General features: G+C 50.4%; 1 protein-coding gene across 1 annotated transcript in view; it reads left to right on the top strand.

Annotated features, from left to right (window-relative positions):
- The window catches only part of tmem88a (transmembrane protein 88 a), a 55,431-nt gene that overhangs the window by 10,351 nt on the left and 21,715 nt on the right, over window positions 1–23,365 (top strand). The window lies entirely within an intron of this gene.

Below are 23,365 nucleotides of genomic sequence, written 5' to 3'. Positions count from 1 at the left end.
CCCCCTCCCTAAACACCCCCCTGCCGAAACCCCCCTCCCGAAATATCCCCTTCTTCAAACCCATAAACCCCCCTCCCTACACCCCCCTCCCTACACCCCCCTCCCTACACCCCCCTCCCTCAAACCCATAAACCCCCCTCCCTAAACCCCCACTCCCTAAACCCCCCTCCCTCCCTAAACCCCCCCTCCCTCCCTAAACCCCCCCTCCCTAAACCCCCCCTCCCTAAACCCCCCTCCCTAAACCCCGCCCTCCCTAAACCCCCATCTCCCTCCCTAAACCCCCCCTCCCTCCCTAAACACCCCCTCCCTCCCTAAACCCCCCCTCCCTCCCTAAACCCCCCCTCCCTCCCTAAACACCCCCTCCCTCCCTAAACCCCCCCTCCCTCCCTAAACCCGCCCTCCCTCCCTAAACCGCCCTCCCTCCCTAAACCGCCCCCCCTCCCTAAACCGCCCCCTCCCTAAACCGCCCCCCCTCCCTAAACCGCCCCCCCTCCCTAAACCGCCCCCCCTCCCTAAACCGCCCCCCCTCCCTAAACCGCCCCCCCTCCCTAAACCCCCCCTCCCTAAACCCCCCTTCCCTAAACCCCCTTCCCTAAACCCCCCTCCCCTAAACCCCCCTCCCTCAATCCCATAAACCCTTCCCCTAAACCCCCCTCCCTAAGCCCCCCTCCCTAAGCCCCCCTCCCTAAACCCCCCTCCCTAAACCCCCACTCCCTAAACCCCCCTCCCTAAACCCCCCTTCCCTAAATCCCCCCCTCAAACCCATAAACCCTTCCCCTAAACCCCCCTCCCTAAACCCCCCTCCCTAAACCCCCCTCCCTAAACCCCCCTCCCTAAACCTCCCTCCCTAAACCTCCCTCCCTAAACCTCCCCTTCCTCAAACCCCTAAACCCCCCCTCCCTAAACCCCCTCCCTCAAACCCATAAACCCCCCCCAAACCTCCCCTTCCTCAAACCTCTAAACCCCCCTCCTTAAACCCCCCTCCTTAAACCCCCCTCCTTAAACCCCCCTCCCTAAACCCCCCCTCCCTAAACCCCCCTCCCTAAACCCCCCCTCCCTAAACCCCCCTCCCTAAACCCCCCTCCCTAAACCCCCCTCCCTAAACCCCCCTCCCTCAAACCCATAAACCCCCTCTCTCAAGCCCCCTCCCTAAACCCCCCCTCCCTAAACCTCCCCTTCCTCAAACCCATAAACCCCCCTCCCGAAACCCCCCCTCCCGAAACCCCCCCTCCCTAAAACTCCCCTCCCTAAACCCCCTCCCTAAACCTCCCCTTCCTCAAACCCCTAAACCCCCCCTAAACCCCCCTCCCTAAACCTCCCCTTCCTCAAACCCATAAACCCCCCTCCCGAAACCCCCCCTCCCTAAACCCCCCTCCCTAAACCCCCCTCCCTAAACCCCCCCTCCCTAAACCCCCCCTCCCTAAACCCCCCCTCCCTAAACCCCCCTTCCCTAAACCCCCTTCCCTCAAACCCATAAACCCTTCCCCTAAACCCCCTCCCTAAACCCCCCTCCCTAAACCACCCTCCCTAAACCCCCACTCCCTAAACCCCCACTCCCTAAGCCCCCCTCCCTAAACCCCCCTTCCCTAAACCCCCCTCCCTCAAACCCATAAGCCCCCCTCCCTAAACCCTCTCCCCCAAACCCATAAACCCCCCCCAAACCTCCCCTTGCTCAAACCCCTAAACCACCCTCCCTAAACCCCCCCTCCTTAAACCCCCCTCCCGAAACCCCCCTCCCTAAACCCCCCCTCCCTAAAACCCCCCACCCTAAACCCCCCCTCCCTAAACCACCCCCTCCCTAAACCACCCCCCTCCCTAAACCCCCCTCCCTAAACCCCCCTCCCTCAAACCCATAAGCCCCCCTAAACCCCACTCCCTAAACCTCCCTTTCCTCAAACCCCCCTCCCTAAACCCCCCTCCCTAAACCCCCCTCCCTAAACCCCCCCTCCCTAAACCCCCCATCCCTAAACCTGCCTCCCTAAACCCCCCCTCCCTAAACCCCCCTCCCTAAACCCCCCCTCCCTAAACCCCCCTCCCTAAACCCCCCTCTCTAAACCTCCCCTTCCTCAAACCCCTAAACCCCCCTCCCTAAACCACCCCTTCCTCAAACCCATAAACCCCCCTCCCTAAACCCCCCCTCCCTAAACCCCCCCTCCCTAAACCCCCTCTCCCTAAACCCCCTCTCCCTAAACCCCCTCTCCCTAAACCCCCCTCCCTAAACCCCCTCCCTAAACCCCCTCCCTAAACCCCCTCCCTAAACCCCCCCTCCCTAAACCACCCCCCTCCCTAAACCCCCCTCCCTAAACCCCCCTCCCTAAACCCCCCTCCCTCAAACCCATAAACCCCCCTAAACCCCCCATCCCTAAACCCCCCTCCCTAAACCTCCCTTTCCCTAAACCCCCCATCCCTAAACCCCCCTCCCTAAACCCCCCTCCCTAAACCCCCCCTCCCTAAACCCCCCTCTCTAAATCTCCCCTTCCTCAAACCCCTAAACCCCCCCTAAATCCCCCTCCCTAAACCACCCCTTCCTCAAACCCATAAACCCCCCTCCCTAAACCCCCCCTCCCTAAACCCCACTCTCCCCCTCACTCCCCGCACCCTTTAATATCCCACCCAGTCTAATCCCACTCTCCCCTCACTCCCCGCACCCTTTACTATCCCACCCAGTCTAATCCCACTCTCCCCTCACTCCGCGCACCGTTTAATATCCCACCCAGTCTAATCCCACTCTCCCCTCACTCCCCGCACCCTTTACTATCCCACCCAGTCTAATCCCACTCTCCCCTCACTCCCCTCACCCTTTACTATCCCACCCAGTCTAATCCCACTCTCCCCTCACTCCGCGCACCGTTTAATATCCCACCCAGTCTAATCCCACTCTCCCCTCACTCCCCGCACCCTTTAATATCCCACCCAGTCTGATCCTACTCTCCCCTCACTCCCCGCACCCTTTAATATCCCACCCAGTCTAATCCCACTCTCCCCTCACCCTTTAATATCCCACCCAGTCTAATCCCACTCTCCCCTCACTCCCCGCACCCTTTAATATCCCACCCAGTCTAATCCCACTCTCCCCTCACTCCCCGCACCCTTTAATATCCCACCCAGTCTAATCCCACTCTCCCCTCACCCTTTAATATCCCACCCAGTCTAATCCCACTCTCCCCCTCACTCCCCGCACCCTTTAATATCCCACCCAGTCTAATCCCACTCTCCCTCTCACTCCCCGCACCCTTTAATATCCCACCCAGTCTAATCCCACTCTCCCCTCACCCTTTAATATCCCACCCAGTCTAATCCCACTCTCCCCCTCACTCCCCGCACCCTTTAATATCCCACCCAGTCTAATCCCACTCTCCCTCTCACTCCCCGCACCCTTTAATATCCCACCCAGTCTAATCCCACTCTCCCTCTCACTCCCCGCACCCTTTAATATCCCACCCAGTCTAATCCCACTCTCCCCCTCACTCCCCGCACCCTTTAATATCCCACCCAGTCTAATCCCACTCTCCCTCTCACTCCCCGCACCCTTTAATATCCCACCCAGTCTAATCCCACTCTCCCCTCACCCTTTAATATCCCACCCAGTCTAATCCCACTCTCCCTCTCACTCCCCACACCCTTTAATATCCCACCCAGTCTAATCCCACTCTCCCCGCACCCTTTAATATCCCACCCAGTCTAATCCCACTCTCCCCTCACTCCCCGCACCCTTTAATATCCCACCCAGTCTAATCCCACTCTCCCCTCACCCTTTAATATCCCACCCAGTCGAATCCCACTCTCCCCTCACTCCCCGCACCCTTTAATATCCCACCCAGTCTAATCCCACTCTCCCCTCACCCTTTAATATCCCACCCAGTCTAATCCCACTCTCCCCCTCACTCCCCGCACCCTTTAATATCCCACCCAGTCTAATCCCACTCTCCCTTCACTCCCCGCACCCTTTAATATCCCACCCAGTGTAATCCCACTCTCCCCTCACTCCCCGCACCCTTTAATATCCCACCCAGTCTAATCCCACTCTCCCCTCACTCCCCGCACCCTTTAATATCCCACCCAGTCTAATCCCACTTTCCCTCTCACTCCCCACACCCTTTAATATCCCACCCAGTCTAATCCCACACTCCCCTCACTCCCCGCACCCTTTAATATCCCACCCAGTCTAATCCCACTCTCCCTTCACTCCCCGCACCCTTTAATATCCCACCCAGTCTAATCCCACTCTCCCCTCACTCCCCGCACCCTTTAATATCCCACCCAGTCTAATCCCACTCTCCCCTCACCCTTTAATATCCCACCCAGTCTAATCCCACTCTCCCCCTCACTCCCCGCACCCTTTAATATCCCACCCAGTCTAATCCCACTCTCCCCTCACCCTTTAATATCCCACCCAGTCTAATCCCACTCTCCCTTCACTCCCCGCACCCTTTAATATCCCACCCAGTCTAATCCCACTCTCCCCTCACTCCCCGCACCCTTTAATATCCCACCCAGTCTAATCCCACTCTCCCCTCACCCTTTAATATCCCACCCAGTCTAATCCCACTCTTCCCCCTCACTCCCCGCACCCTTTAATATCCCACCCAGTCTAATCCCACTCTCCCTCTCACTCCCCACACCCTTTAATATCCCACCCAGTCTAATCCCACTCTCCCCGCACCCTTTAATATCCCACCCAGTCTAATCCCACTCTCCCCTCACTCCCCGCACCCTTTAATATCCCACCCAGTCTAATCCCACTCTCCCCTCACCCTTTAATATCCCACCCAGTCTAATCCCACTCTCCCCTCACTCCCCGCACCCTTTAATATCCCACCCAGTCTAATCCCACTCTCCCTCTCACTCCCCACACCCTTTAATATCCCACCCAGTCTAATCCCACTCTCCCCTCACCCTTTAATATCCCACCCAGTCTAATCCCACTCTCCCCTCACTCCCCGCACCCTTTAATATCCCACCCAGTCTAATCCCACTCTCCCCTCACCCTTTAATATCCCACCCAGTCTAATCCCACTCTCCCTCTCACTCCCCGCACCCTTTAATATCCCACCCAGTCTAATCCCACTCTCCCCTCACCCTTTAATATCCCACCCAGTCTAATCCCACTCTCCCCCTCACTCCCCGCACCCTTTAATATCCCACCCAGTCTAATCCCACTCTCCCTCTCACTCCCCGCACCCTTTAATATCCCACCCAGTCTAATCCCACTCTCCCCTCACCCTTTAATATCCCACCCAGTCTAATCCCACTCTCCCCCTCACTCCCCGCACCCTTTAATATCCCACCCAGTCTAATCCCACTCTCCCCTCACTCCCCGCACCCTTTAATATCCCACCCAGTCTAATCCCACTCTCCCCCTCACTCCCCGCACCCTTTAATATCCCACCCAGTCTAATCCCACTCTCCCCTCACTCCCCGCACCCTTTAATATCCCACCCAGTCTAATCCCACTCTCCCCTCACACTTTAATATCCCACCCAGTATTATCCCACTCCCCCTCACACCCCGCACCCTTTAATATCCCACCCAGTCTAATCCCACTCTCCCCTCACTCCCCGCACCCTTTAATATCCCACACAGTCTAATCCCACTCTCCCCTCACCCTTTAATATCCCACCCAGTCTAATCCCACTCTCCCCTCACTCCCCGCACCCTTTAATATCCCACCCAGTCTAATCCCACTCCCCCTCACTCCCCGCACCCTTTAATATCCCACCCAGTCTAATCCCACTCTCCCCTCACTCCCCGCACCCTTTAATATCCCACACAGTCTAATCCCACTCTCCCCTCACCCTTTAATATCCCACCCAGTCTAATCCCACTCTCCCCTCACTCCCCGCACCCTTTAATATCCCACACAGTCTAATCCCACTCTCCCCTCACCCTTTAATATCCCACCCAGTCTAATCCCACTCTCCCCCTCACTCCCCGCACCCTTTAATATCCCACCCAGTCTAATCCCACTCTCCCCTCACTCCCCGCACCCTTTAATATCCCACCCAGTCTAATCCCACTCTCCCCTCACACTTTAATATCCCACCCAGTCTAATCCCACTCCCCCTCACTCCCCGCACCCTTTAATATCCCACCCAGTCTAATCCCACTCTCCCCTCACTCCCCGCACCCTTTAATATCCCACACAGTCTAATCCCACTCTCCCCTCACCCTTTAATATCCCACCCAGTCTAATCCCACTCTCCCCTCACTCCCCGCACCCTTTAATATCCCACCCAGTCTAATCCCACTCCCCCTCACTCCCCGCACCCTTTAATATCCCACCCAGTCTAATCCCACTCTCCCCTCACTCCCCGCACCCTTTAATATCCCACACAGTCTAATCCCACTCTCCCCTCACCCTTTAATATCCCACCCAGTCTAATCCCACTCTCCCCCTCACTCCCCGCACCCTTTAATATCCCACCCAGTCTAATCCCACTCTCCCCTCACTCCCCGCACCCTTTAATATCCCACCCAGTCTAATCCCACTCTCCCCTCACCCTTTAATATCCCACCCAGTCTAATCCCACTCTCCCCCTCACTCCCCGCACCCTTTAATATCCCACACAGTCTAATCCCACTCTCCCCTCACCCTTTAACATCCCACCCAGTCTAATCCCACTCTCCCCTCACTCCCCGCACCCTTTAATATCCCACCCAGTCTAATCCCACTCCCCCTCACTCCCCGCACCCTTTAATATCCCACACAGTCTAATCCCACTCTCCCCTCACCCTTTAATATCCCACCCAGTCTAATCCCACTCTCCCCTCACTCCCCGCACCCTTTAATATCCCACCCAGTCTAATCCCACTCTCCCTCTCACTCCCCGCACCCTTTAATATCCCACCCAGTCTAATCCCACTCTCCCCTCACACTTTAATATCCCACCCAGTCTAATCCCACTCCCCCTCACTCCCCGCACCCTTTAATATCCCACCCAGTCTAATCCCACTCTCCCCTCACTCCCCGCACCCTTTAATATCCCACCCAGTCTAATCCCACTCTCCCCTCACCCTTTAATATCCCACCCAGTCTAATCCCACTCTCCCCTCACTCCCCGCACCCTTTAATATCCCACCCAGTCTAATCCCACTCTCCCCTCACCCTTTAATATCCCACCCAGTCTAATCCCACTCTCCCCTCACTCCCCTCACCCTTTAATATCCCACCCAGTCTAATCCCACTCTCCCCTCACTCCCCGCACCCTTTAATATCCCACCCAGTCTAATCCCACTCCCCCTCACTCCCCGCACCCTTTAATATCCCACCCAGTCTAATCCCACTCTCCCCTCACTCCCCGCACCCTTTAATATCCCACCCAGTCTAATCCCACTCTCCCCTCACTCCCCGCACCCTTTAATATCCCACCCAGTCTAATCCCACTCCCCCTCACTCCCCGCACCCTTTAATATCCCACCCAGTCTAATCCCACTCTCCCCTTACTCCCCGCACCCTTTAATATCCCACCCAGTCTAATCCCACTCTCCCCCTCACTCCCCGCACCCTTTAATATCCCACCCAGTCTAATCCCATTCTGAGATATAAAAAGGCTTCCACGTCTTTCTTATCAAACGTTGACAGTGCTTGGATATATTTAATGATTATCCCCACTGGGCTTTTGTCTAGGAAATGTTAAACCTTCCTCTAGACCTTCCTCAACATCTGCCTTTAACTCCAACATTTAAAGTTGATTTTCCCGTTTCCTTTCCAACTCCCTCTCATTCATTTTCATTTCGTGAAATTCAAATTCTCTCTCTCTACCCTTTTATCTGGCCATTGCCTCTCTCTCTCTCTAATTTCCTCTTGCTTCTAACTCAAGCTGTCTCATTTCCAATCGGATTCTCGCTAATTCTAATGATTCAGCCTGTGTCTCTGGCAAATTTAAATGCTGAGCTGTTGCTGGTACTATCCCTCCCTCCCTCGCCTCTCCAAATAAAGTCAACTGCAGCTTCTTCACTGAATGCAAAAGCTTTGTTTGAACCACCCGTTGTAAACCACTCCGAGTGACCGCTTCCACACCCAGGAAATTCACGGCGTAGAAAGAGCCATTTTTCCAGTCATTCCCTATTTAAACTAACCAAACGCAACAGCAAAGAAATCACCAGTTCCTCATCCTCAACGTACAAATTCAATCATCCCCAACCAACCCGGGAATTAGAGTTTTAAATCCCGGACGAGCCCCGGTGTCCGGACTGGACCCCAATTCATTTGAGGAAACCAGACAAGACCTCCAAGAATTTTTTTATTTGTAAATCATTGGGAAAGGATACTTCGCTCGACGAGTGATTACGCTGATCAGTAGGTATATTTTATATCAAAACAGCGCCAGGGTCCCAGGTTCGATTCCCGGCTTGGGTCACTGTCTGTGCGGAGTCTGCACGTCCTCCCCGTGTCTGCGTGGGTTTCCTCCGGGTGCTCCGGTTTCCTCCCACAGTCCAAAGACGTGCGGGTTAGGTGGATTAGCCATGATAAATTGCCCTTAGTGTCCAAGAAGGTTACGAAGGGTTATTGGGTTAGGGGGATAGGGAGGAAGTGAGGGCTTAAGTGGATCGATGGGCCGAATGGCCTCCTTCTGCACTGTATGTTCTATGTTCTATTTATGGGCAGCACGGTGCATTGTGGATAGCATAATTGCTTCACAGCTCCAGGGTCCCAGGTTCGATTCCCCGCTGGGTCACTGTCTGTGCGGAGTCTGCACGTTCTCCCCGTGTCTGCGTGGGTTTCCTCCGGGTGCTCCGGTTTCCTCCCACAGTCCAAAGATGTGCAGGTTAGGTGGATTGGCCGTGATAAATTGCCCCTTGTGTCCAAAATTGCCCTTAATATTGGGTGGGGTTACTGGGTTATGGGGATAGGGTGGAGGTGTTGACCTTGAGCAGGGTGCTCTTTCCAAGAGCCGGTGCAGACCCGATGGGCCGAATGGCCTCTTTCTGCACTGTAAATTCTATGATAATCAATGAAACTTTATTACTGACACTGGATTAACCCCATTCACATCCAAGAAAACAACCAGCTTTTCGATTAACGGTTAAACAGTTTTTACAAGAATAAAAGTCTTTGAGTTTATTTTCCCAACTGCTTCTAAAATTTCAATTGAGCAAAATCCACACACACAGGTCAGATCCACTGATCAATAAAGTGAACACTTGGCTTACAGGTTTGTTCACAAAGTCCTTGGGAGAGAAGCTTTCAGAAGAAAGTCTGGGAAACGCACCTCCTTTCCTCAGAACGCACAGGAGGACTCTCCGAACTGAAACTAAAAACAGAGCCACGGCAGGGCTGAAAAAAAAACTAAAAAATGGCCCAGTATTTGTGCCCCTAAACAGGCCTCAGGTGACTGACAGGTAACTGCCTCTCAGCAATTAGGGTGGGGGCACCTTCGGCCAAACAGACACTAATCTAAACTGCACTTTTAACTGAAAAACAACTGCGGTAACTCTGCGGTTTCTCTGCGGTAACTCTGCGGTTTCTCTGCGGTAACTCTGCGGTAACTCTGCTGTAACACTGCGGTAACTCTGCTGTAACACTGCGGTAACTCTGCTGTCACTCTGCGGTAACTCTGCGGTAACATTGCTGTAACTCTGCTGTAACTCTGCAGTAACTCTGCGGTAACATTGCTGTTACTCTGCTGTAACTCTGCAGTAACTCTGCTGTAACTCTGCGGTAACTCTGCGGTAACTCTGCGGTAACTCTGCGGTAACTCTGCTGTTACTCTGCTGTAACTCTGCAGTAACTCTGCTGTAACTCTGCGGTAACTCTGCGGTAACATTGCTGTAACTCTGCTGTAACTCTGCTGTAACTCTGCTGTAACTCTGCTGTAAATCTGCGGTAACTCTGCGGTTTCTCTGCGGTAACTCTGCGGTAACTCTGCGGTAACTCTGCTGTCACTCTGCGGTAACTCTGCGGTAACTCTGCTGTAACTCTGCTGTAAATCTGCGGTAACACTGCGGTAACTCTGCTGTTACTCTGCGGTAACTCTATTGTAACTCTGCGGTAACTCTATTGTAACTTGCGGTATCTCTGCGGTAACACTGCTGTAACTCTGCTGTAACTCTGCTGTAACTCTGAGGTAACTGCTGTAACTCTGCGGTAACTCTGTGGTAACTCTGCTGTGACTCTGCGGTAACTTTGCGGTAACTCTGCGGTAACTTGCGGTATCACTGCGGTAACTCTGCGGTAACTCTGCTGTATCTCTGCTGTATCTCTGCGGTAACTCTGCGGTAACTCTGCGGTAAATTGCGGTATCACTGCGGTAACTCTGCTGTATCTCTGCGGTAACTCTGCGGTAACTCTATTGTAACTCTGCGGTAACTCTGCTGTAACTCTGCGGTAACTCAATTGTAACTTTGCGGTTACTCTGCTGAAACTCTGCTGTAACTCTGCTGGAAATCTGCTGTACCTCTGCGGTAACTCTGCTGTAACTCTGCGGTAACTGCTGTAACAGTGCAGTAACTCTGCGGTAACTCTGCTGTATCTCAATTGTAACTCTGCGGTAACTCTGCTGTTACTCTGCGGTTACTCTGCGGTTACTCTGCGGTTACTCTGCGGTTACTCTGCGGTAACTCTGCTGTAACTCTGCTGTTACTCTATTGTAACTCGGCTGTAACTCTGCGGAAACTCTGCAGTAACACTGCGGTAACTCTGCTGTTCCTCTATTGTAGCACTGCGGTAACTCTGCAGTAACTCTGCTGTAACTCTGCGGTAACTCTGCGGTAACTTTGCTGTAACTCTGCGGTAACTCTGCTGTAACTCTGCTGTAACTCTGCGGTATCTCTGCGGTATCTCTGCAGTAACTCTGCTGTAACTCAGCTGTTATTCTGCGGTAACTCTGCGGTAACTCTGCGGTAACTCTGCTGTAACTCTGCGGTAACTCTGCGGTAACTCTGCGGTAACTCTGCAGTTACTCTGCGGTAACTCTGCGGTAACTCTGCGGTAACTCATATGTCACTCTGCTGTCACTCTGCTGTCACTCTGCGGTAACTCTGCTGTTACTCTGCGGTAACGCTGCGGTTACTCTGCTGTAAATCTGCTGTAACTCTATTGTAACTCTGCTGTAAATCTGCGGTAACTCTGCGTTAACTCTGCTGTAACATTGCTGTAACATTGCTGTAACATTGCTGTAACTCTGCGGTAACTCTGCGGTAACTCTGCTGTAAATCTGCTGTAAATCTGCTGTAACTCTGCTGTAACTCTGCTGTAACTCTGCGGTAACTCTACAGTAACTCTGCTGTAACTCTGCTGTAAATCTGCTGTAACTCTGCTGTAACTCTGCTGTAACTCTGCTGTAACTCTGCTGTAACTCAATTGTAACTCTGCTGTAACTCTATTGTAACTCTGCGGTAACTCTGCTGTTACTCTGCTGTAACCCGGCTGTAACTCTTCGGTAACTCTGCGGTAACTCTGCGGTAACTCTGCGGTAACTCTGGGGTAACATTGCGGTAACTCTCCGGTAACTCTGCTGTAACTCTGCGGTAACTCTGCGGTAACTCTGGGGTAACATTGCGGTAACTCTCCGGTAACTCTGCTGTAACTCTGCGGTTACTCTGAGGTAACTCTCCGCTAACTCTGCGGTTACTCTGCGGTTACTCTGCTGTTACTCTGCGGTAACTCTATTGTAACTCTGCTGTAACTCTGCTGTAACTCTGCTGTAACTCTATGGAATCTATGGAATTCCTTGCCCAGTGAAGCAGTAGAGGCTCCTTCATTAAATGTTTTTACGATAAAGATAGATAGTTTTTTGAAGAATAAAGGGATTAAGGGTTATGGTGTTCGGGCCGGAAAGTGGAGCTGAGTCCACAAAAGATCAGCCATGATCTCATTGAATGGTGGAGCAGGCTCGAGGGGCCAGATGGCCGACTCCTGCTCCTAGTTCTTATGTTCTAACTCTGCGGAATCTCTGCGGTAACTCTGCTATAATGCTGCGGTAATTCTACGGTAACTCTGCTGTAACTCTGCTGTAACTCTGCTGTCACTCTGCTGTCACTCTGCGGTAACGCTGCGGTAACGCTGCGGTAACGCTGCGGTAACACTGCTGTAACTCTGCGGTAACTCTGCGGTAACTCTGCTGTAACTCTGCGTTAAATCTGCTGTAACTCTGCTGTAACTCTGCTGTAACTCTGCTGTAACTCTGCTGTAACTCTGCTGTAAGTCTGCTGTAACTCTGCTGTAACTCTGCTGTAACTCTGCTGTAACTCTGCGGGAACTCTGCGGTAAATCTTCTGTAACCCTGCTGTATCTCTGCTGTAACTCTGCTATAACTCTGCTGTTACTCTGCGGCAAATCTGCTGTAACTCTGCGGTACCCCTGCTGTAACTCTGCTGTAACTCTGCGGTACCCCTGCTGTAACTCTGCTGTAACTCTGCTGTAACTCTGCTGTAACTCTGCTGTAACTCTGCGGTACCCCTGCTGTAACTCTGCTGTAACTCTGCGGTACCCCTGCTGTAACTCTGCGGTAACTCTGCTGTAACTCTGCGGTACCCCTGCTGTAACTCTGCTGTAACTCTGCGGTAACTCTGCAGTAACTCTGCGGTAACTCTGCGTTAACTCTGCTCTATCTCGGCTGTAATTCGGCTGTAACTCGGCGGTAACTCTGCTGTAACTCTGCGGTAACTCTGCGGTAACTCTGCGGTAAATCTTCTGTAACTCTGCGGTAACTCTGCGGTAACTCTGCGTTAACTCTGCGTTAACTCTGCGGTAAATCTTCTATAACTCTGTGTTAACTCTGCGGTAACTCTGCTGTAACTCTACTGTAACTCTGCGGTATCTCTGCTTTAAATCTGCTGTAACTCTGCGGTAACACTGCGTTAATTCTGCGTTAACTCTGCTGTAACTCTGCCGTATCTCTGCGGTAACTCTGCTGTAACTCAGCTGTTATTCTGCGGTAACTCTGCGGTAACTCTGCTGTAACTCTGCGGTAACTCTGCGGTAACTCTGTGGTAACTCTGCAGTTACTCTGCGGTAACTCTGCGGTAACTCTGCGGTAACTCTGTTGTCACTCTGCTGTCACTCTGCGGTAACTCTGCTGTTACTCTGCGGTAACGCTGCGGTTACTCTGCTGTAAATCTGCTGTAACTCTATTGTAACTCTGCTGTAAATCTGCGGTAACTCTGCGTTAACTCTGCTGTAACATTGCTGTAACATTGCTGTAACATTGCTGTAACTCTGCGGTAACTCTGCGGTAACTCTGCTGTAAATCTGCTGTAAATCTGCTGTAACTCTGCTGTAACTCTGCTGTAACTCTGCTGTAACTCTGCGGTAACTCTACAGTAACTCTGCTGTAACTCTGCTGTAAATCTGCTGTAAATCTGCTGTAACTCTGCTGTAACTCTGCTGTAACTCTGCTGTAACTCTGCTGTAACTCAATTGTAACTCTGCTGTAACTCTATTGTAACTCTGCGGTAACTCTGCTGTTACTCTGCTGTAACCCGGCTGTAACTCTTCGGTAACTCTGCGGTAACTCTGCGGTAACTCTGCGGTAACTCTGGGGTAACATTGCGGTAACTCTCCGGTAACTCTGCTGTAACTCTGCGGTAACTCTGCGGTAACTCTGGGGTAACATTGCGGTAACTCTCCGGTAACTCTGCTGTAACTCTGCGGTTACTCTGAGGTAACTCTCCGCTAACTCTGCGGTTACTCTGCGGTTACTCTGCTGTTACTCTGCGGTAACTCTATTGTAACTCTGCTGTAACTCTGCTGTAACTCTGCTGTAACTCTATGGAATCTATGGAATTCCTTGCCCAGTGAAGCAGTAGAGGCTCCTTCATTAAATGTTTTTACGATAAAGATAGATAGTTTTTTGAAGAATAAAGGGATTAAGGGTTATGGTGTTCGGGCCGGAAAGTGGAGCTGAGTCCACAAAAGATCAGCCATGATCTCATTGAATGGCGGAGCAGGCTCGAGGGGCCAGATGGCCGACTCCTGCTCCTAGTTCTTATGTTCTAACTCTGCGGAATCTCTGCGGTAACTCTGCTATAATGCTGCGGTAATTCTACGGTAACTCTGCTGTAACTCTGCTGTAACTCTGCTGTAACTTTGCGGTAACTCTGCTGTCACTCTGCGGTAACACTGCTGTAACTCTGCGGTAACTCTGCTGTAACTCTGCGATAAATCTTCTGTAACTCTGCTGTAACTCTGCTGTAACTCTGCTGTAACTCTGCGGGAACTCTGCGGGAACTCTGCGGGAACTCTGCGGGAACTCTGCGGTAAATCTTCTGTAACCCTGCTGTAACTCTGCTGTAACTCTGCTATAACTCTGCTGTTACTCTGCGGCAAATCTGCTGTATTTCTGCTGTAACTCTGCTGTAACTCTGCTGTAACTCTGCTATAACTCTGCTGTTACTCTGCGGCAAATCTGCTGTAACTCTGCGGTAACTCTGCTGTAACTCTGCGGTAACTCTGCTGTAACTCTGCTGTAACTCTGCTGTAACTCTGCGGTAACTCTGCTGTAACTCTGCGGTAACTCTGCAGTAACTCTGCGGTAACTCTGCGTTAACTCTGCTCTAACTCGGCTGTAATTCGGTTGTAACTCGGCGGTAACTCTGCTGTAACTCTGCGGTAACTCTGCGTTAACTCTGCGGTAAATCTTCTGTAACTCTGCGGTAACTCTACTGTAACTCTGCGTTAACTCTGCGGTAAATCTTCGGTAACTCTGTGTTAACTCTGCGGTAACTCTGCTGTAACTCTGCTGTAACTCTACTGTAACTCTGCGGTATCTCTGCTTTAAATCTGCTGTAACTCTGCGGTAACACTGCGTTAATTCTGCGTTAACTCTGCTGTAACTCTGCCGTATCTCTGCGGTAACTCTGCGGTACTCAGCGGTTACTCTGCGGTAACTCTGCTGTAACTCTGCTGTAACTCTGCTACAACTCTGCGGTAAATCTTCTGTAACTCTGCTGTAATTCTGCGTTAACTCTGCGGTAACTCTGCTGTAACTCTGCGGTAACTCTGCGGTAACTCTGCGGTTACTCTGCTGTTTCTCTGCGGTAACTCTATTGTAACTCTATTGTAACTCTGCTGTAACTCTGCTGTAACTCTATGGAATCTATGGAATTCCTTGCCCAGTGAAGCAGTAGAGGCTCCTTCATTAAATGTTTTTACGATAAAGATAGATAGTTTTTTGAAGAATAAAGGGATTCGGGGATATGGTGTTCGGGCCGGAAAGTGGAGCTGAGTCCACAAAAGATCAGCCATGATCTCATTGAATGGTGGAGCAGGCTCGAGGGGCCAGATGGCCTACTCCTGCTCCTAGTTCTTATGTTCTAACTCTGCGGGAACTCTGCGGAATCTCTGCGGTAACTCTGCTATAATGCTGCGGTAATTCTACGGTAACTCTGCTGTAACTCTGCTGTAACTCTGCTGTCACTCTGCTGTCACTCTGCGGTAACGCTGCGGTAACGCTGCGGTAACGCTGCGGTAACGCTGCTGTAACTCTGCGGTAACTCTGCGGTAACTCTGCTGTAACTCTGCGTTAAATCTGCTGTAACTCTGCTGTAACTCTGCTGTAACTCTGCTGTAACTCTGCTGTAACTCTGCTGTAACTCTGCTGTAACTCTGCTGTAAGTCTGCTGTAACTCTGCTGTAACTCTGCGGGAACTCTGCGGTAAATCTTCTGTAACCCTGCTGTATCTCTGCTGTAACTCTGCTATAACTCTGCTGTTACTCTGCGGCAAATCTGCTGTAACTCTGCGGTACCCCTGCTGTAACTCTGCTGTAACTCTGCGGTACCCCTGCTGTAACTCTGCTGTAACTCTGCTGTAACTCTGCTGTAACTCTGCGGTACCCCTGCTGTAACTCTGCTGTAACTCTGCGGTACCCCTGCTGTAACTCTGCGGTAACTCTGCTGTAACTCTGCGGTACCCCTGCTGTAACTCTGCTGTAACTCTGCGGTAACTCTGCAGTAACTCTGCAGTAACTCTGCGGTAACTCTGCGTTAACTCTGCTCTATCTCGGCTGTAATTCGGCTGTAACTCGGCGGTAACTCTGCTGTAACTCTGCGGTAACTCTGCGTTAACTCTGCGGTAAATCTTCTGTAACTCTGCGGTAACTCTACTGTAACTCTGCGTTAACTCTGCGGTAAATCTTCTATAACTCTGTGTTAACTCTGCGGTAACTCTGCTGTAACTCTACTGTAACTCTGCGGTATCTCTGCTTTAAATCTGCTGTAACTCTGCGGTAACACTGCGTTAATTCTGCGTTAACTCTGCTGTAACTCTGCCGTATCTCTGCGGTAACTCTGCTGTAACTCAGCTGTTATTCTGCGGTAACTCTGCGGTAACTCTGCTGTAACTCTGCGGTAACTCTGCGGTAACTCTGTGGTAACTCTGCAGTTACTCTGCGGTAACTCTGCGGTAACTCTGCGGTAACTCTGTTGTCACTCTGCTGTCACTCTGCGGTAACTCTGCTGTTACTCTGCGGTAACGCTGCGGTTACTCTGCTGTAAATCTGCTGTAACTCTATTGTAACTCTGCTGTAAATCTGCGGTAACTCTGCGTTAACTCTGCTGTAACATTGCTGTAACATTGCTGTAACATTGCTGTAACTCTGCGGTAACTCTGCGGTAACTCTGCTGTAAATCTGCTGTAAATCTGCTGTAACTCTGCTGTAACTCTGCTGTAACTCTGCGGTAACTCTACAGTAACTCTGCTGTAACTCTGCTGTAAATCTGCTGTAAATCTGCTGTAACTCTGCTGTAACTCTGCTGTAACTCTGCTGTAACTCTGCTGTAACTCAATTGTAACTCTGCTGTAACTCTATTGTAACTCTGCGGTAACTCTGCTGTTACTCTGCTGTAACCCGGCTGTAACTCTTCGGTAACTCTGCGGTAACTCTGCGGTAACTCTGGGGTAACATTGCGGTAACTCTCCGGTAACTCTGCTGTAACTCTGCGGTAACTCTGCGGTAACTCTGGGGTAACATTGCGGTAACTCTCCGGTAACTCTGCTGTAACTCTGCGGTTACTCTGAGGTAACTCTCCGCTAACTCTGCGGTTACTCTGCGGTTACTCTGCTGTTACTCTGCGGTAACTCTATTGTAACTCTGCTGTAACTCTGCTGTAACTCTGCTGTAACTCTATGGAATCTATGGAATTCCTTGCCCAGTGAAGCAGTAGAGGCTCCTTCATTAAATGTTTTTACGATAAAGATAGATAGTTTTTTGAAGAATAAAGGGATTAAGGGTTATGGTGTTCGGGCCGGAAAGTGGAGCTGAGTCCACAAAAGATCAGCCATGATCTCATTGAATGGTGGAGCAGGCTCGAGGGGCCAGGTGGCCGACTCCTGCTCCTAGTTCTTATGTTCTAACTCTGCGGAATCTCTGCGGTAACTCTGCTATAATGCTGCGGTAATTCTACGGTAACTCTGCTGTAACTCTGCTGTAACTCTGCTGTAACTTTGCGGTAACTCTGCTGTCACTCTGCGGTAACACTGCTGTAACTCTGCTGTAACTCTGCTGTAACTCTGCTGTAACTCTGCGGGAACTCTGCGGGAACTCTGCGGTAAATCTTCTGTAACCCTGCTGTAACTCTGCTGTAACTCTGCTATAACTCTGCTGTTACTCTGCGGCAAATCTGCTGTATTTCTGCTGTAACTCTGCTGTAACTCTGCTGTAACTCTGCTATAACTCTGCTATAACTCTGCTGTTACTCTGCGGCAAATCTGCTGTAACTCTGCGGTAACTCTGCTGTAACTCTGCGGTAACTCTGCTGTAACTCTGCTGTAACTCTGCGGTAACTCTGCTGTAACTCTGCGGTAACTCTGCAGTAACTCTGCGGTAACTCTGCGTTAACTCTGCTCTAACTCGGCTGTAATTCGGTTGTAACTCGGCGGTAACTCTGCTGTAACTCTGCGGTAACTCTGCGTTAACTCTGCGGTAAATCTTCTGTAACTCTGCGGTAACTCTACTGTAACTCTGCGTTAACTCTGCGGTAAATCTTCGGTAACTCTGTGTTAACTCTGCGGTAACTCTGCTGTAACTCTACTGTAACTCTGCGGTATCTCTGCTTTAAATCTGCTGTAACTCTGCGGTAACACTGCGTTAATTCTGCGTTAACTCTGCTGTAACTCTGCCGTATCTCTGCGGTAACTCTGCGGTACTCAGCGGTTACTCTGCGGTAACTCTGCTGTAACTCTGCTGTAACTCTGCTACAACTCTGCGGTAAATCTTCTGTAACTCTGCTGTAATTCTGCGTTAACTCTGCGGTAACTCTGCTGTAACTCTGCGGTAACTCTGCGGTAACTCTGCGGTTACTCTGCTGTTTCTCTGCGGTAACTCTATTGTAACTCTATTGTAACTCTGCTGTAACTCTGCTGTAACTCTATGGAATCTATGGAATTCCTTGCCCAGTGAAGCAGTAGAGGCTCCTTCATTAAATGTTTTTACGATAAAGATAGATAGTTTTTTGAAGAATAAAGAGATTAAGGGTTATGGTGTACGGGCCGGAGAGTGGAGCTGAGTCCACAAAAGATCAGCCATGATCTCATTGAATGGCGGAGCAGGCTCGAGGGGCCAGATGGCCGACTCCTGCTCCTAGTTCTTATGTTCTAACTCTGCGGAATCTCTGCGGTAACTCTGCTATAATGCTGCGGTAATTCTACGGTAACTCTGCTGTAACTCTGCTGTAACTCTGCTGTAACTCTGCTGTCACTCTGCTGTCACTCTGCTGTCACTCTGCGGTAACGCTGCGGTAACGCTGCGGTAACACTGCTGTAACTCTGCGGTAACTCTGCGGTAACTCTGCTGTAACTCTGCGTTAAATCTGCTGTAACTCTGCTGTAACTCTGCTGTAACTCTGCTGTAACTCTGCTGTAACTCTGCGGTATCTCTGCTTTAAATCTGCTGTAACTCTGCGGTAACACTGCGTTAATTCTGCGTTAACTCTGCTGTAACTCTGCCGTATCTCTGCGGTAACTCTGCTGTAACTCAGCTGTTATTCTGCGGTAACTCTGCGGTAACTCTGCTGTAACTCTGCGGTAACTCTGCGGTAACTCTGTGGTAACTCTGCAGTTACTCTGCGGTAACTCTGCGGTAACTCTGCGGTAACTCTGTTGTCACTCTGCTGTCACTCTGCGGTAACTCTGCTGTTACTCTGCGGTAACGCTGCGGTTACTCTGCTGTAAATCTGCTGTAACTCTATTGTAACTCTGCTGTAAATCTGCGGTAACTCTGCGTTAACTCTGCTGTAACATTGCTGTAACATTGCTGTAACATTGCTGTAACTCTGCGGTAACTCTGCGGTAACTCTGCTGTAAATCTGCTGTAAATCTGCTGTAAATCTGCTGTAACTCTGCTGTAACTCTGCTGTAACTCTGCGGTAACTCTACAGTAACTCTGCTGTAACTCTGCTGTAAATCTGCTGTAAATCTGCTGTAACTCTGCTGTAACTCTGCTGTAACTCTGCTGTAACTCTGCTGTAACTCAATTGTAACTCTGCTGTAACTCTATTGTAACTCTGCGGTAACTCTGCTGTTACTCTGCTGTAACCCGGCTGTAACTCTTCGGTAACTCTGCGGTAACTCTGCGGTAACTCTGGGGTAACATTGCGGTAACTCTCCGGTAACTCTGCTGTAACTCTGCGGTAACTCTGCGGTAACTCTGGGGTAACATTGCGGTAACTCTCCGGTAACTCTGCTGTAACTCTGCGGTTACTCTGAGGTAACTCTCCGCTAACTCTGCGGTTACTCTGCGGTTACTCTGCTGTTACTCTGCGGTAACTCTATTGTAACTCTGCTGTAACTCTGCTGTAACTCTGCTGTAACTCTATGGAATCTATGGAATTCCTTGCCCAGTGAAGCAGTAGAGGCTCCTTCATTAAATGTTTTTACGATAAAGATAGATAGTTTTTTGAAGAATAAAGGGATTAAGGGTTATGGTGTTCGGGCCGGAAAGTGGAGCTGAGTCCACAAAAGATCAGCCATGATCTCATTGAATGGTGGAGCAGGCTCGAGGGGCCAGATGGCCGACTCCTGCTCCTAGTTCTTATGTTCTAACTCTGCGGAATCTCTGCGGTAACTCTGCTATAATGCTGCGGTAATTCTACGGTAACTCTGCTGTAACTCTGCTGTAACTCTGCTGTAACTTTGCGGTAACTCTGCTGTCACTCTGCGGTAACACTGCTGTAACTCTGCTGTAACTCTGCTGTAACTCTGCTGTAACTCTGCGGGAACTCTGCGGGAACTCTGCGGTAAATCTTCTGTAACCCTGCTGTAACTCTGCTGTAACTCTGCTATAACTCTGCTGTTACTCTGCGGCAAATCTGCTGTATTTCTGCTGTAACTCTGCTGTAACTCTGCTGTAACTCTGCTATAACTCTGCTATAACTCTGCTGTTACTCTGCGGCAAATCTGCTGTAACTCTGCGGTAACTCTGCTGTAACTCTGCGGTAACTCTGCTGTAACTCTGCTGTAACTCTGCGGTAACTCTGCTGTAACTCTGCGGTAACTCTGCAGTAACTCTGCGGTAACTCTGCGTTAACTCTGCTCTAACTCGGCTGTAATTCGGTTGTAACTCGGCGGTAACTCTGCTGTAACTCTGCGGTAACTCTGCGTTAACTCTGCGGTAAATCTTCTGTAACTCTGCGGTAACTCTACTGTAACTCTGCGTTAACTCTGCGGTAAATCTTCGGTAACTCTGTGTTAACTCTGCGGTAACTCTGCTGTAACTCTACTGTAACTCTGCGGTATCTCTGCTTTAAATCTGCTGTAACTCTGCGGTAACACTGCGTTAATTCTGCGTTAACTCTGCTGTAACTCTGCCGTATCTCTGCGGTAACTCTGCGGTACTCAGCGGTTACTCTGCGGTAACTCTGCTGTAACTCTGCTGTAACTCTGCTACAACTCTGCGGTAAATCTTCTGTAACTCTGCTGTAATTCTGCGTTAACTCTGCGGTAACTCTGCTGTAACTCTGCGGTAACTCTGCGGTAACTCTGCGGTAACTCTGCGGTTACTCTGCTGTTTCTCTGCGGTAACTCTATTGTAACTCTATTGTAACTCTGCTGTAACTCTGCTGTAACTCTATGGAATCTATGGAATTCCTTGCCCAGTGAAGCAGTAGAGGCTCCTTCATTAAATGTTTTTACGATAAAGATAGATAGTTTTTTGAAGAATAAAGAGATTAAGGGTTATGGTGTACGGGCCGGAGAGTGGAGCTGAGTCCACAAAAGATCAGCCATGATCTCATTGAATGGCGGAGCAGGCTCGAGGGGCCAGATGGCCGACTCCTGCTCCTAGTTCTTATGTTCTAACTCTGCGGAATCTCTGCGGTAACTCTGCTATAATGCTGCGGTAATTCTACGGTAACTCTGCTGTAACTCTGCTGTAACTCTGCTGTAACTCTGCTGTCACTCTGCTGTCACTCTGCTGTCACTCTGCGGTAACGCTGCGGTAACGCTGCGGTAACACTGCTGTAACTCTGCGGTAACTCTGCGGTAACTCTGCTGTAACTCTGCGTTAAATCTGCTGTAACTCTGCTGTAACTCTGCTGTAACTCTGCTGTAACTCTGCTGTAACTCTGCTGTAACTCTGCTGTAAGTCTGCTGTAACTCTGCTGTAACTCTGCTGTAACTCTGCTGGAACTCTGCGGTAAATCTTCTGTAACCCTGCTGTATCTCTGCTGTAACTCTGCTATAACTCTGCTGTTACTCTGCGGCAAATCTGCTGTAACTCTGCGGTACCCCTGCTGTAACTCTGCTGTAACTCTGCGGTACCCCTGCTGTAACTCTGCTGTAACTCTGCTGTAACTCTGCGGTACCCCTGCTGTAACTCTGCTGTAACTCTGCGGTACCCCTGCTGTAACTCTGCGGTAACTCTGCTGTAACTCTGCGGTACCCCTGCTGTAACTCTGCTGTAACTCTGCGGTAACTCTGCAGTAACTCTGCAGTAACTCTGCGGTAACTCTGCGTTAACTCTGCTCTATCTCGGCTGTAATTCGGCTGTAACTCGGCGGTAACTCTGCTGTAACTCTGCGGTAACTCTGCGTTAACTCTGCGGTAAATCTTCTGTAACTCTGCGGTAACTCTACTGTAACTCTGCGTTAACTCTGCGGTAAATCTTCTATAACTCTGTGTTAACTCTGCGGTAACTCTGCTGTAACTCTACTGTAACTCTGCGGTATCTCTGCTTTAAATCTGCTGTAACTCTGCGGTAACACTGCGTTAATTCTGCGTTAACTCTGCTGTAACTCTGCCGTATCTCTGCGGTAACTCTGCTGTAACTCAGCTGTTATTCTGCGGTAACTCTGCGGTAACTCTGCTGTAACTCTGCGGTAACTCTGCGGTAACTCTGTGGTAACTCTGCAGTTACTCTGCGGTAACTCTGCGGTAACTCTGCGGTAACTCTGTTGTCACTCTGCTGTCACTCTGCGGTAACTCTGCTGTTACTCTGCGGTAACGCTGCGGTTACTCTGCTGTAAATCTGCTGTAACTCTATTGTAACTCTGCTGTAAATCTGCGGTAACTCTGCGTTAACTCTGCTGTAACATTGCTGTAACATTGCTGTAACATTGCTGTAACATTGCTGTAACTCTGCGGTAACTCTGCGGTAACTCTGCTGTAAATCTGCTGTAAATCTGCTGTAACTCTGCTGTAACTCTGCTGTAACTCTGCGGTAACTCTACAGTAACTCTGCTGTAACTCTGCTGTAAATCTGCTGTAAATCTGCTGTAACTCTGCTGTAACTCTGCTGTAACTCTGCTGTAACTCAATTGTAACTCTGCTGTAACTCTATTGTAACTCTGCGGTAACTCTGCTGTTACTCTGCTGTAACCCGGCTGTAACTCTTCGGTAACTCTGCGGTAACTCTGCGGTAACTCTGCGGTAACTCTGGAGTAACATTGCGGTAACTCTCCGGTAACTCTGCTGTAACTCTGCGGTAACTCTGCGGTAACTCTGGGGTAACATTGCGGTAACTCTCCGGTAACTCTGCTGTAACTCTGCGGTTACTCTGAGGTAACTCTCCGCTAACTCTGCGGTTACTCTGCGGTTACTCTGCTGTTACTCTGCGGTAACTCTATTGTAACTCTGCTGTAACTCTGCTGTAACTCTGCTGTAACTCTATGGAATCTATGGAATTCCTTGCCCAGTGAAGCAGTAGAGGCTCCTTCATTAAATGTTTTTACGATAAAGATAGATAGTTTTTTGAAGAATAAAGGGATTAAGGGTTATGGTGTTCGGGCCGGAAAGTGGAGCTGAGTCCACAAAAGATCAGCCATGATCTCATTGAATGGCGGAGCAGGCTCGAGGGGCCAGATGGCCTACTCCTGTTCCTAGTTCTTATGTTCTAACTCTGCGGAATCTCTGCGGTAACTCTGCTATAATGCTGCGGTAATTCTACGGTAACTCTGCTGTAACTCTGCTGTAACTCTGCTGTAACTTTGCG

The sequence above is a fragment of the Scyliorhinus torazame genome, chromosome 31, assembly GCF_047496885.1.
Source record: "Scyliorhinus torazame isolate Kashiwa2021f chromosome 31, sScyTor2.1, whole genome shotgun sequence".
Lineage (NCBI taxonomy): Eukaryota > Metazoa > Chordata > Chondrichthyes > Carcharhiniformes > Scyliorhinidae > Scyliorhinus > Scyliorhinus torazame.
Note: the sequence above shows the minus strand (reverse complement) of the source record. Positions and strands in the feature narration are given on the sequence as shown.